The sequence below is a fragment of the Haematobia irritans genome, chromosome 2, assembly GCF_050003625.1.
Source record: "Haematobia irritans isolate KBUSLIRL chromosome 2, ASM5000362v1, whole genome shotgun sequence".
NCBI lineage: Eukaryota > Metazoa > Arthropoda > Insecta > Diptera > Muscidae > Haematobia > Haematobia irritans.
In genome coordinates, this window is record NC_134398.1 from 174,527,291 (window position 1) to 174,543,113 (window position 15,823).

Here is a 15,823-nt window from a genome sequence, read left to right on the forward strand (position 1 = left end):
TGAGGCGCAAACAAAATCCAAAGCAACTCTCGTGAATGAGCGTGAAATAAAATCGGTTCGTGAATGTGCCTGAATAAAATTTCTGCAAAATCACGCTCACGAAAATAATCACGATTTAATTCACACTCGTATGTTAACTGAAATTAATTTATCTCTCGAACTGTATTCTATTTTTGAATTTAGTTCCCTTTGCTGATTTCCGTTTGGAAAATATCGTGAGTCTCGTGAATTTGTTATGAATCACGTAAATTGTCGTTAAATCGTGCGACAACGTGAGTCTTTAAATGTAGTTCGTGGGTAAGTAGTGGTTTTCATTTTGTAAATGTGGGCGAGTGGGATTGGCTACCATACGTATCGTGTGTTAGCGTGCGTGAATAAATATTTTGCTTCATGGACGTGCGTGAGTGTGAGTGAAATTTCAGTCACGCGCACACCTCTATTACAAAATAATACTTGTACAGGCTATACAGGCCCATATTGCTACAGAACATTTTATGTCTGAATTTATATAAAGTTTTAATTTTTTAATTAATTTTTAGTCAAATATTGCATTATTATTGTCAGTTTACAAGCACTGTGCGACGTTTCCAGCACTAATGCCGGAATATTTGTTACATTATAGTTTTGCATAATTTTTGTGCTATATCATTGATTCACGTATGTCACTAATTTTAAACATTTATGTCTTTGCAGGTATGTACTATTTATGATATTGATTTAAGGTGGTAAGTAATTGCACTATGAAAGATTTGAGGGGGTTTGTAATTTGAACTAAAAAATGGCAGAATAGTATTAAGTTTGTCCTAATATAATTTGTATTAATTTAATATACACGCAAAGAAAAAAACGTTTGCAAAACGTGTACCGAAAATGTTTTTCTTTTGTTAGAGTTTTTTGAATTGCTTTGAAAAGTATACACTTTTATCACCAAAAAAAATTCGTTTTTTACAAAATGATTATTTTTTTAATAAAAAAAAATGTTATTTTTGAACCAACAACACAGTCCATTTCGTTTATATCAAACACTGTTCTTTTTTGACTTTAGGTTTTTAATAAGACACATTTTACAGTTCGTAGTAAAAATTTAAGATAGTACAATGTAATGTTGAACATATTTTCGAAATCTTCCGACCCTATCTGGAATATATGTAAAAAAAAAACAACTTTGGTCGAAGCAAGGATCGAACCCACGATCCTTGGCATGCAAGTCGGACGTAGCAACCACTGCTACACGGTGCCCAACTAAATGCATATCTGTTAAATAAACTTTGTTTAATCGGCTCTTGGGCGCCGCAAGCTATGCTATATAAATATAACTTATATGGGTAATTGTCTATTGATGACAATAACGGCTACATAGCTCAGTGGATAGTGTAAAAAAATTTTTAAAATTTATGAAATCGTATAATTTCTTCTACATTGTTTGTATTACAGAAAAAGGTGCTAAGAACTAAAAAACTTCGTGGAAGTGGGAAAGATGTGAGGGAAAATGCAATTAGCCAGAAATTTTTTTTTTTTGATTTAGTCTTTATGAAATTGTTTTTACATCCTGGAAAAGAATAAACGTTTATCACAAAAAGTATATAATTTTCTTCCAAATACACTTCCTTTCAGCGAAAAGCAAATGAGAAACGAACTTTGTTTGTCTAAAATTTCGTTTGGGAGGAAAGAATTATTTTTTTTGCGTGTAGTGTCCGGAGTTTTAATGTAATTTATGTTAAATTAAATACATGTTAACGTCTTTGTTTCATCTCCGAAGTGAATGCTGAGAAAGAAAGAAAGCCAAGTCTGGGTAGATCGGTCATAACTTCAATATATGTTGAAGCTAAATCTATATTTGATCCGAGTTTTCAAAAAATGAGCCAAAACAAGAACTCAACAAAAAAAAAATTGGAAGTTGTTCTAACGGCACAACTTTAAAAGCAATTTTAAAAATGTCGTTCCACAGATGTTTTTTATTTTAATTACAGAAAGTTCTTTTAATTTATATTTTTTAATGTATAATTTTAAGTTTTTTGTTTCAAATAGGTTAAAAATAGCGTAAGAATAAAGTCACACAATGAGTGTAAAACATTTTTCCAGGAGCATTTTCGAAATATCTGGATACAGTTTTTGTAAAATATTCTTATCGTGATTTGATGTATCCAGTACGAGGTAAAAATATTTACTGGTTTGACTGTAGCGACGACTTATTTTTTGATTTCTGTCAAATATTTGCCCAGTGTCACCATACCGTACAAATTAATAAAATTGTAAAAATTATTTACATTTTGTCGAAAAAAAAAATTTTGAAAATATTTGGGATTAAATGTTTCAGACGAGCATTGGAATGCATTAAAAATCATGAAAGATTATAAAGGGTGATTTGTTAAGAGCTTGATAACTTTTTTTTTTTAAAAAACGCATAAAATTTGCAAAATCTCATCGGTTCTTTATTTGAAACGTTAGATTGGTCCATGACATTTACTTTTTGAAGATAATTTCATTTAAATGTTGACCGCGGCTGCGTCTTAGGTGGTCCATTCGGAAAGTCCAATTTTGGGCAACTTTTTCGAGCATTTCGGCCGGAATAGCCCGAATTTCTTCGGAAATGTTGTCTTCCAAAGCTGGAATAGTTGCTGGCTTATTTCTGTAGACTTTAGACTTGACGTAGCCCCACAAAAAATAGTCTAAAGGCGTCAAATCGCATGATCTTGGTGGCCAACTTACCGGTCCATTTCTTGAGATGAATTGTTCTCCGAAGTTTTCCCTCAAAATGGCCATAGAATCGCGAGCTGTGTGGCATGTAGCGCCATCTTGTTGAAACCACATGTCAACCAAGTTCAGTTCTTCCATTTTTGGAAACAAAAAGTTTGTTAACATCGAACGATATCGATCGCCATTCACCGTAACGTTGCGTCCAACAGCATCTTTGAAAAAATACGGTCCAATGATTCCACCAGCGTACAAACCACACCAAACAGTGCATTTTTCGGGATGCATGGGCAGTTCTTGAACGGCTTCTGGTTGCTCTTCACTCCAAATGCGGCAATTTTGCTTATTTACGTAGCCATTCAACCAGAAATGAGCCTCATCGCTGAACAAAATTTGTCGATAAAAAAGCGGATTTTCTGCCACTGATTTTGGTAATAAAATTCAATGATTTGCAAGCGTTGCTCGTTAGTAAGTCTATTCATGATGAAATGTCAAAGCATACTGAGCATCTTTCTCTTTGACACCATGTCTGAAATCCCACGTGATCTGTCAAATACTAATGCATGAAAATCCTAACCTCAAAAGAATCACCCTTTAAAACTTAATTATTTGGCAAAATATCACAAAATTTTCAATTCACATACAAAACACTGAATTCGGATTACACCTTAAGAAGTGATGCAAATTCAGTGCAACCGCTGTTGAAATAGAGGATATCCATCCTATGACAAGCCCATGGTAAATTCATCGTTTCCGGGCCAAGTATGCATCACTTCCAGATCCAACAACAGCATTTGCATTACTTTTTTGGCGACCCTTTTTTTATGCCAAATTTGAGAACTTTGTCCACAAGATGGACGGACATCGCTAAGTCGACTCAGAATTTAATTTATATTATATTAACTAAATATTAATTAAATCAAATAATTTTTTGTGCGAAAAAAACCAACATTTCCAAGTGGGTGTCTGTTATTTGGGCTTATTTAGGTTATTCAATCCATTGTGTTACCTCAGCCGGTGAACTTCTTTTTTTTTATAAATGAGCGCTCCCCTATGTTTAGGGTTCTTCCTTTTTATAGCCGAGTCCCAAAGATGTTTCCACTACGGTGAATAATAACTCTGCCGAGACGGAATAATCTGCTGAAAAACTTTTTGGTTTTTGGCCGGAACTGGGGGTGAACCCACGATCCTCTGCATGCAAGGCGGATATTCGATATATGGTTATATTGGATTTTAACTAAAAACAGAGAATTTTCCATCGAACTGATTTTTAATTAAAACAAAAATAATGTTTAATTGCATCAATTAAATTTTTCAATTAATATACATTATTTTGGTGATAGTTTTTGTGTGTAGTTTATTCTTTCTTCTATTGCAAAGGTATGAATTCCTTTAATTTTTTTGTTTTTGAACCACGAAAACATATGGTGACAACTTTCAATTGCCGCTAAGGAAATTATTCCTGAGAGATAAATAAAAAAAAAACATGCAATGGAAAAACCCCATTGAGATAATTAAGCTTAAAGGGATATTCCATGGCGGAAACATTCGTGAGCAGAATCCTTAGAGACTAAAATAAATGCATCTAAAAATAAACTTCTTTGTTAAAAAGTTCAAGACAAAGGTCATGTAAAATAGATTTCTACGTTGGTTTTGGGGTTTTTTACTCAAAAAAAAAAAACTCATTAGGGGGTTTCCCCTTAGGATTTTGAACGTAGAAAACGAAAAAAAATCATATGAGGAAGAGGGGAAAACCAAAATAGCAAATGTACATAATTTTTATGAAATGGAAATGAAGAACGTAATAGGGCAATAGATAACAACAGAAAATGCAATAGACACAATCACATACATATACACACACACACACACAAACACAACAGATACTAACGGCCATATGAGATTAATAAAAACAAAAGAAGAAATAAATAAACAAATAAAAATAAACAAACTTTTTCGAAGCGAATTCAAAGGCGAATTAAATACAAAGATACTCAATGAGTGAAATTCTCTCTCACTCTCTCTATCTCCATCTCTCTGTTGTAGTCACTCTCTTTATTGTCTGTTTGGAGTTTGATTCTCCCATATTTATTTCTCTCATCTTTACCACCATTTGTATCTTTCCATTTAGAACTCAAAATAAAATTGAAAATAGCTTAGATAATTTCGCCGTAGAATTAAATGGATGAGTAGAGGGAAACCAGAAAATATGAAAACAAAAACAAACGAGCGGTAAGGGACCCCCCAAACGAAATGAAACTTTTGCAAATGCACCATAAAATATTTGTCGAAGCTACACATTTTCAGTATCGCTGAGATATTCGTAGAGTACGGTCGTGCTGACTTGGAAAATCTAAAGTGAAATGCGAAATATTCAAATGTCAGATATAAAGAAATACAAATAAAAACAAAAAAATACTAATACTAAAATTAAGAAAGAATGCCAATAACAAATTGAAATCATAAGCTATGCGAAACGAGTAGAAATCAAAAATCTAAGCATATAAAATTTTGTTTTTTTTTTGTCTAAACTAAATGCTAGTGATTTAAATTTTGTTAAAAAAATAATTTGAAACTAGCAAAAAGATATGTGAAATAAATGTAAATAGAAAAAATTCTATAATTTAATTAAAAAATATCCAAAGATTTGGGATTTTACTGAGTGTAAATAATAAATACGTGTTTGTTGGTGTGAAATCTTAAAAGTTAAATTAACTTAAATAAATTTAAAAAAATCGTATTAATAAAAACACTCAAAAAAATGCTATAAAACAAGTTCTTACTAAATCCATAATAAAAATATACAAAGATTAAGGTCATAGCGGAAGTGTAATAAAACCTCTACAATTTGAATTCTAATAATAACTAAAGTAAATGTAAATAACAAAAAAAATAAAACAAATACATAATCCCAATCTATTCAATATAATTCTAAAGAAACTAAATAGAAAACGTAAAGCAAACAAAAAAAAAAAGAAAGAGAAAATCAAAATAGTGTATGTTTTTGTTCTAAAGAGAATTAATGTGAAAGAAAAAATATTTAAAAAATCATTAAAAATAAGAATACAAATATTTCATAAAAAATATTAACGTAATAATTGACAAATAAAAATAAAATATTAACGTAATAATTTAAAGAAAAAATATTTATTGTAAATACATTAGAAAATTATTTTTTTTATTCCAAAAATAAAATATTACAAGTATACCAAAACTAAAAATAAAATAAAGTTTTTGGAAATATGCAAAAATACAAATGAAAAAGTGTCTAAGTGCTAAAAAATGTTAAATAAATCAACAATAATGTGAAATAAAAAATATGTGTATTGAAAGTTTTCAAATGTTTGCCGTTTAAGATTTTTTTTTCCAAAAAATTTACCTGATTCGCATATTTTTTTTTTGGAAATGAGTTTCGGTAGGTGGTGTATACCCTTTACAACAAATTGTTGAACTACATAAATATATTTGAAATATAAAGACAATTATTGTATATATTTGACAACAGTGTCTGTGATTAAAATTTCTGATATTTCTGAAGATCCATTTAAAGATTAACCCTCATATTCATAAAAGTTAGTGTAAACTTTAAACCTACTATTACCATACAAATTCCTTCGATAAACTGCCAGTAAAATATTATGAATATGCACAAAAAAATATCACCAAAATATTTCCAATTAAAAAGTTAATTGAAGTTGAAAATTTTTTCAATTAATAAATTAATTGATACAATTAACTTTTTAATCATGATAGAAACATTAAGTTAATTAAGTCAATGATTGAAAATTTTAAAATTTTTAATTAAAAAATTAATTGATACAATTAACTTTTTAATCAAATTCGGAAGACTATTTCAGTTAAAAAAAGTGCATTTTTTTTAATTTTTAATTAAAAATGTATTTCAAACAATAATTTGTTAATCCAAATAAAATCTCTAAACCAATTCAGAAAGTAATTAAGAATAGTTACCTTTTTAATTAATAAATTAATTGAGTTTTGCAATCAACATCAATTAAATTTTTAATCGAATCAATTAAAAAATTAATTGAAATTTGCTGAAAAAAATCAATTAAATTTTTGATCAAGAATGTTTTCAATGCCCAATTAAAACTGTGATTGATACTATCATTTTCGTGATTGAAGACATTTCAATTAAAAAATTAATTTGATCAATTAAATTCGTGATTGAATCAGAAAAAAAATTTTTGGTGCGCGGGCATTAGTCTACAAAATGAATTAAGACAAAAGTTAGCGACAAATAAAGGGCTAAAGTAGAGTTCAGCCGTCTATATGATTCCAGTCAAATGCTGAGGATGTAATTGAGGTGAAAAAACTTAATTGTTTACAAACCATTCAGGTTTTACATGAGAATTTCCACCTAGCAATTAGTTTTTAGTTAACTTCTCGCAAACCTTTTAACCTGTTCCCGATATTTCTCTGTAAGAGTAAATGAGATTTTCATTTGCATACCAAATTTTGAACTAAGAAAGCTCAAAGATTTTTGGTAATGAACGTTTTTGCTGAAATATTCGAATATAAAACTTTCGAAAAAATTAATTACCAAATTGTTATAACATAAACCATATAGTGGTCAGGCTATAATAACCTTGATCTGCCATAAAATAAGCCTAGCAGAAATATGATTTTAGACCCCATAAAATATAAGCAGATCGACTCGAAATCACCTCCTGATTCGATTTAGCACTTCGTGACAGTACGTTTGTCCATGTAATGGTCGCAATTATTAACCGATTTCGATGAAATTCGGTACATTGAGTTTTTTTTCTGGCACAAGGACGAATACTATTAAATTTATACTATCAAAATAAATACTATCAAATTTAGAAGTAGCTTCCATAAATATGTATCGTCCCATTTCGATAAATGGTACCAGATTATGCTTCTTTACTAACCAATCGCCATCAAATTTAACACAACGTTATCTAATTTATGTGTGCAAAATTTCATCGAAATCGGTTCAGATTTAGATACAACTCCCATATATATGTATCGCCCGATTTTCCAAAATTTGGCCATAATAGCCTTATTTATTAACTGATCTTACTCAAATTTAGCACAAGGTAACAAGGTAACCTTATACTACACTGGCTAATTATCATCCAAATCGGTTCAGAGTTAGGTATACCTCTCATATACATTGAGAAAAAAACAAGTATATACGGCCGTAAGTTCGGCCAGGCCGAATCTTATGTACCCTCCACCATGGATTGCGTAGAAACTTCTACGAAAGACTGTCATCCACAAATTTCAATTCACATGGTTGTTAAATATCATATACTACCACCACGTACCAAATTTCAACCAGATCGGATGAATTTTGCTTCTCCAAAAGGCACCGGAGGTCAAATCTGGGGATCGGTTTATATGGGAGCTATATTTTATTATGAACTGATAGGAACCAATTCCTGCATGGTTGTTGGATACCCTATACTAACATCACGTACCAAATTTCAACCGAATGAGATGAATTTTGCTCTTCCAAGGTGCGCCGGAGGTCAAATCTGGGGATCGGTTTATATGGGGCCCATATATAATTATGGACCGATATCGACCAATTTTTGCATGGGCATTTGAGGTCATATATTAACATCACGTACCAAATTTCAACTGAATCAGGTGAATTTTGGTCTTCCAAGGGTCTCCGGAGGTCAAATCTGGTGATCGGTTTATATGGGGGCTATATATAATTATGGACCGATATGGACCAATTTTTGCATGGTTGTTAGAGACCATATACTAACACCATGTACCAAATTTCAGCCGGATCGGATGAAATTTGCTTCTCTTAGAGGCTCCGCAAGCCATATCGGGGGATCGGTTTATATGGGGGCTATACGGAAAAGTGGACCGATATGGCCCATTTGCAATACCATCTGACCTACATCAATAACAACTACTTGTGCCCAGTTTCAAGTCGATGCTTATGTCGTTCGGAAGTTAGCGTGATGTCAACAGACGGACGGACGGACATGCTCAGGTCGACTCAGAATTTTACCACGACTCAGAATATATATACTTTATGGGGTCTTAGAGCAATATTTCGATGTGCTACAAACGGAATGACAAAGTTAATATACCCCCCATCCTATGGTGGAGGGTATAAAAAAAAGTTATACACCAATATGAAATAAATTGTGACGGATGTCCACCATTCCAACGGCCTTTGCACTGAATTTGCATCACTTCTTAAGGTGAGATTCGAATCTGGGTTTTTTGAATGTGAATTAAAAAATTTTGATAATGTTTTGCTAAATAAAAAATTTTTACAATTTTGTATGATTTTTAATGCATATCATATTTAGTCAAATATATTCAAAAATTCGCACTTTTTGTAGATTTTATTTAGCATATTTTTGAAAAAAATTTTAATATTTTTTACCATTTTATTAAATGTTTTTAACCTATTTGAAACAAAAAATTAAAATTATGAAAAAAGCGAGTTATAAAAAGTTGAATTAAAAGAACTTCCTGTGTAGTTAAAATAGAGAACATCATTGGAGGGATATTTTGGGTCGTGCCTTTGGAACAACTTCCAAAATTTTTTTTGGTGGGTAGTTTAATTTTATAGAATCTAGAACTCACTAATAACTCTATTTAGTTTAAATACGCCGTATCTTTGACTCGGAGATTTTCGCCCTATTACCATTCTTGGACTTTTTTCCAAATTTCATGAGAAGTTTTGCACAGGAAAATTACCAGCAATTTGAAAGACAACTTTTGATGCGGGTTTTGTCAAATAATAGAAATAATATAGAAACAATCCATGTTCTTTTGGATCACTAAAAAGCTTCCGACATATTTCATCATTTTGTGCTCTACTCGAAGTTGCAGGAACTGTTAATATGGATGATTTTCCTAAAGTTTTGACTTGGACTACCGCTAATGGCCTCTACCTAAATCCATACAGAAAAGGAAAAAAGATTATACCTATTAGCTTAGTCCCAGAATGACAATTTTTCATAAATGAAGTACGGCAAAAATCTTACCTACAACATTTTTGAGGTTTAAACTTTACAATATTTCTAATCTTTCGCATTTATAAATAGCCCAAATTTCAGTTAATTAAATTATTTTGTATTTTTCTTCCCGTATTGTTCCAATTGTCATCAACTTCGTCACAAAACGAACAAAAAAATTCCTCGGAATGAGCTTACAAGGCGTCAAACTTTGATCTGAAATGATCTCTCTGTTGTGCTTGTCAGTCGGAGTGAACAAATTTGACATCTACCAAGTAGACAGTATTCTCATGCCCAACATTTTGAGCAAGATAAGACCCAATCGATCTTTCGAAATGTCTGCAAAATAGACTGATTTTTTTAAAGCAGTCGTTTACGAGTAAATCGTGCACAGCAAATGGGTCGATAAGTTTGCTTGCCTTTCGTATTATTAGACCCATTTAATTCTTCATTTGATTCGCAGATTTGACTTCATTGGAGAAGTTAAAAATTATCTTGATTATATCGCCTTATAAAATAATTTCTTTTTATACCCTCCACCATAGGATGGGGGTATATAACCTTTGTCATTCCGTTTGTAACACATCGAAATATTGCTCTAAGACCCCATACAGTATATATATTCTGGGTCGTGGTGAAATTCTGAGTCGAACTGAGCATGTCCGTCCGTCCGTCTGTTGAACTCACGCTAACTTCCGAACGAAACAAGCTATCGACTTGAAACTTCGCACAAGTAGTTGTTATTGATGTAGGTCGGATGGTTTTGCAAATGGGCCATATCGGTCCACTTTTACGTATAGCCCCCACATAAACGGACCCCCAAATTTGGCTGGCGATTGCTCATCCGATTTCATCCGATCCGGCTGAAATTTGGTACATGGTGTTGGTATATGTTCTCTAATGACCATGCAAAAATTGGTCCACATCGACCCATAACTATATATAGGCCCCATATAAGCCGATCCCCAGATTTGACCTCCGGAGCCTCTTAGAGGAGCAAAATTCATCCGATTCGGTTGAAATTTGGTACGTGGTGTTAGTATATGGTCTCTAACAACCATGCAAGAATTGGTCCATATCGGTCCATAATTATATATAGCCCCCATATAAACCGTTCCCCAGATTTGATCTCCGGAGCCTCTTGGAGGTGCAAAATTCATCCGTTCCGGTTGAAATTTGCAACGTGGTGTTAGTATAAGGCCGCTAATAACTATGCCAAAATTGGTCCATATCGGTCTATAGTTATATATAGCCGATCCCCAATCACACAAAAATTGATCCATATCGGTTCATAATCATGGTTGCCACTCGAGCCAAAAATAATCTACCAAAGTTTTATTTTTATAGAAAACATTGTCAAAATGTTATTTCTATAGAAAATTTTGTCAAAATTTTATTTCTATAGAAAATTTTGTCAAAATTTTATTTCTATAGAAAATTTTGACAAAATTTTATTTCTATAGAAAATTTTGTCAAAATTTTATTTCTATAAAAATTTTTTCCAAATTTTATTTCTATAGAAATTTTTTCCAAATTTTATTTCTATAGAAAATTTTTTTCCAAATTTTACTTCCATGGAAAATGTTGTCAAAATTTTATTTTGTCAAAATTTTATTTCTAGAAACTTTAAACGTAATTATATACGTATTTAATCGGCCTTTTGTAGTTTAACATATACCACGTATGGACTATGTGGTATATATTACGGTGTTAGGAAGTTTTAAGATACCTTGCCATCGGCTTCAGTAGAAGTTTCTACGCAATCCATGGTGGAGGGTACATAAGCTTCGGCCTGGCCGAACTTACGGCCGTATATACTTGTTTTCAATTAAACCCGGTTTAGGTTTCTAGCACCAATATAAGCCGATATGTACACAAACCGATCTTCAACGTTATAATTTTTTCTTGGAACTCGTGCTTGATACTGATACCGATTTAAGACGAAGTCTCTACAAAGCAATCTACCCATTAGAATACTTTTGGGAGTTTGCATTCTTTATCATATGAGATGATCATATCTACCTTTAGAAATATGTTCTCATATGTGGACTTATCTATTTGATCATCTTGATTTACATGAATTCGCCAGACCTCCCAAAAACTTATGTTTCATCCTCATTTAAAATTAAATTTAAAACTAAAGTTTGGCCCGTGTTTTCCGGCTCACTTAGACCATTCGGTCCATTGTGATACCACAGTTGTACCTTTTGGTTCATATAGTAAATACAATTGTTTTGTTATTGTCTTTATACTCATATGGAAAATATTAAATTTTATGTAAAGATATCTTAATTTTCGATTTCCCCATCCTAATCCATTACATATCTCGTTTTTGAATAATTTTCTTTATTTGATTTCTTTCACGCAACTTAATCAGAGAAAATATTTGAATGATTCGAGACAACCATGACAATTTCCTTGGAATCACCTTATATTGTTGAAATTCCACTACCCATTTCATATGAATGGGCTAATACTTTTGATAATAACCACTTGATAGGTATTTGTATTGATTTCAATTCAATATCAATAATGTGATATTGTGCAATTGTTCAGATTTTCAAGCACTAGCACCAACACCACCACCCCCAGTCGGTTCAAAAATTCAAATACAATGATAGGGAGATACATTAATAGCAAAAACATCACAGGTTTTCAACAACAAAAATCCAATGTGCTAAAGATATAAACAAACATTCGGCTAAACAGTCGTATCAAAAGACTTGACACGATCAAGTCAGGCATATATGTATGTAAGCTTCCATCCCCTCAACACTTAAAACTCTCAGCACCTGGCCACCCATCATCATCTTCACCACATTAAGAGTCATCATAATAGAAAATCAAAACACAAATCAAATGATAGCGAAGCACACAAACATTTTGGTACCCCCTAATCAATTTATACTCAGATAGTGTTGATTTGTTGGAGACGTGTGTGTGAGAGTGAGAGTAAGTACATAGCACTATGTGTGCAATCAATTTGAGGCATTTATATTGTCCGGACAATAGCAATGAAACAAAAAATTCCACATTAGATCTTTCCTTGTATGATTGATGGGTATTAAGAAAGTCAGAGAGTGAGAGAGAAGGGGTGGTTTTGCGGTAGGACAATTGAAAACGTGGCCCATGGGAGTCAATGAAAATTAAAGCAGTAGTTAGAGAGCTTTCTGTCTTATAGTCTAAGCGTTTGAATGAATGTGACCAAAGATCAGATCTACACTTATACACAGAAAATATTTGATTTTTGTTACACTTAAAAACAGCTTAGTTGGATCCAACGATTTTGGTATTGATTTCAAGCCAAATATTCTGTTTCTTCCAAATAGAGACATTGTTTAAGAAGCTAGTTAGCTATATTCTTTTTGCAATACTATATACGCACAAATAAAATTCAGTTAAAAAGTTCAATGTGTAAAAAAATACTTCAATGTGACTAATTAAAATTCGTTAAAAGAGATATCTGTATCCTAATTTTTATTTTCTTTATCCTAAATTTAAAGCTATATACATAAATAAGTCCCTAAATATGCCTTTGGCTTGGAATCAATAGCAAATTCTTTAAGGGAAGGTGAAAATTGTTGGATACACGTAAATTAGCACAATTTTATAAAAGTCTTATTCAATCTGCAACAAAATTACACAAAGTGTTTGATGATATGACATGATATGATATGATATGATATGATATGATATGATATGATATGATATGATATGATATGATATGATATGATATGATATGATATGATATGATATGATATGATATGATATGATATGATATGATATGATATGATATGATATGATATGATATGATATGATATGATATGATATGATATGATATGATATGATATGATATGATATGATATGATATGATATGATATGATATGATATGATATGATATGATATGATATGATATGATATGATATGATATGATATGATATGATATGATATGATATGATATGATATGATATGATATGATATGATATGATATGATATGATATGATATGATATGATATGATATGATATGATATGATATGATATGATATGATATGATATGATATGATATGATATGATATGATATGATATGATATGATATGATATGATATGATATGATATGATATGATATGATATGATATGATATGATATGATATGATATGATATGATATGATATGATATGATATGATATGATATGATATGATATGATATGATATGATATGATATGATATGATATGATATGATATGATATGATATGATATGATATGATATGATATGATATGATATGATATGATATGATATGATATGATATGATATGATATGATATGATATGATATGATATGATATGATATGATATGATATGATATGATATGATATGATATGATATGATATGATATGATATGATATGATATGATATGATATGATATGATATGATATGATATGATATGATATGATATGATATGATATGATATGATATGATATGATATGATATGATATGATATGTTATGATTTGTTTTTGTCTTACTTTTTATTACACTTTTTTCTGCCCATGTATTCACATTCCATACGGTGGTAATGGTAGAAATATGAATTGGAAATTTATCACGTATTTGATTTGTGCCATTAACACTAAAATCATATCAAGTGTAACGAATGAACTGAATATGATAACACACATGATTTCCAATATCATATGGTTTGTGTTTAGTTTTTGTAGTAGTTGCGAATTAGCCTTATGACTTTTCACTACAACCTTTAGGGTGTTGCCCTCTGCGAGGGAGTTCATGGAAATTATTGTTGGAAGGGAAAGGAGAATTTCGTAGCACAACATTTCAACTGCTGGCTATTATTTTAATTTAACAAAATTAAAAAGTCTCTATACGAATATGAACTAATATTCTTTGAAGCGAAAGGAAAATTAATGGCGGAAATCTATTCTTGATTCCAAACATCAAGGGGTTCTGTTACTTTGTTTTAATCATACTGCATCCAGAATCAAGTAATTGAGCTATAGATTTCTATAAAAATGAAATTTTTACAAGATTTCTTATAGAAATTAAATTTAAACAAAGATTCCCATTAAAATTGAAATTTTGACAACATTTCCTACAAAAATGAAATTATGACAACGTTTCCTACAGAAATGAAATGTTGACAAAATTTCCTATAGAAATGAAATTTCCTATGGAAATGAAATTTTGACAAAATTTCTTATAGAAATGAAATGTTGACAAAATTTCATATAGAAATGAAATTTGGACAAAATTTCCTGCAGAAATGAAAATATGAAAAATTTTCTATAGAAATGAAATTTTGACAAAATTTTTATAGAAATGAAATTTTCACAAAATTTTCTATAGAAATAAAATTTTGACAAAATTTTCTATAGAAGTAAAATGCAATGGATTTTTTATTTGAAACTTAATAAAACTTAGAATTTATATACTTTTCTGAAAACATTGTCAAACTATAAAAAAAATTTTGGGAAAATCATGAGGCGCAAAGTACCAAATTTTGCACAAAAATCGTCACAATGACGTAAAATAGGTACGTCTGGCAAACACTGTTGGCACAATTAGTACATTTTTACCAAAAGTGATAGAATTTGGTAGATTGGTAGAATTATTGATGTTTTGGTAGATTTTTGCAAAAGTTTACTTTCCAACCAAGAGGTACTTTAATTTTCTATTTATAGAAATAAAAAATATTGACAAAATTCTCTTTAGAAAATAAATTTGTGACAAATTATTCGCCCTTACTCCTGAAGTCGCCCTCGCTGTCGCTTTTCGTCTGTCGCCACTAATTGTTATTCCGTTCGTCGATATATTCTGCTATCGAAGAAAATCGGTATTCCTGGTGTCGCTTTTTGTCGCCAACATCGTCGCTTTTTGTCGCCTTTAAATTTACCAGCGACGAGTTTAGTGTTTAATTTTTGAAGAAGTTTTTTAGACTTTATTGATCGAACAATTGAAAAATAAATGTAAAAAATGGAAATTGGTAAGATGTAAAGTGAATAATCTTCAACAATTACAAAAAATGGGGGAAAAATCAGTATATATAGCAGTTATGGTCATCAGATTCAAATCAAAAGAACACTGTACAATTAAAATAAACGTCTTGATTTTCAATTCCATTTATTTTTCATATCCCGAGTCAAA

General features: G+C 30.9%; 1 protein-coding gene across 8 annotated transcripts in view; it reads left to right on the plus strand.

Moving 5' to 3' along the window:
* The window catches only part of Pde11 (Phosphodiesterase 11), a 355,629-nt gene that overhangs the window by 112,864 nt on the left and 226,942 nt on the right, over positions 1-15,823 (plus strand). For 2 of the 8 annotated variants that reach the window (XM_075296857.1, XM_075296858.1), the window contains exon 1: positions 5,979-6,109. The exons of the other annotated variants lie outside the window; for them this stretch is intronic. The gene's annotated coding sequence lies outside the window, so the exon portion shown is untranslated. Of the gene's footprint in view, positions 1-5,978; positions 6,110-15,823 lie in introns of those variants that run through there. 8 annotated transcript variants of the gene reach the window in all.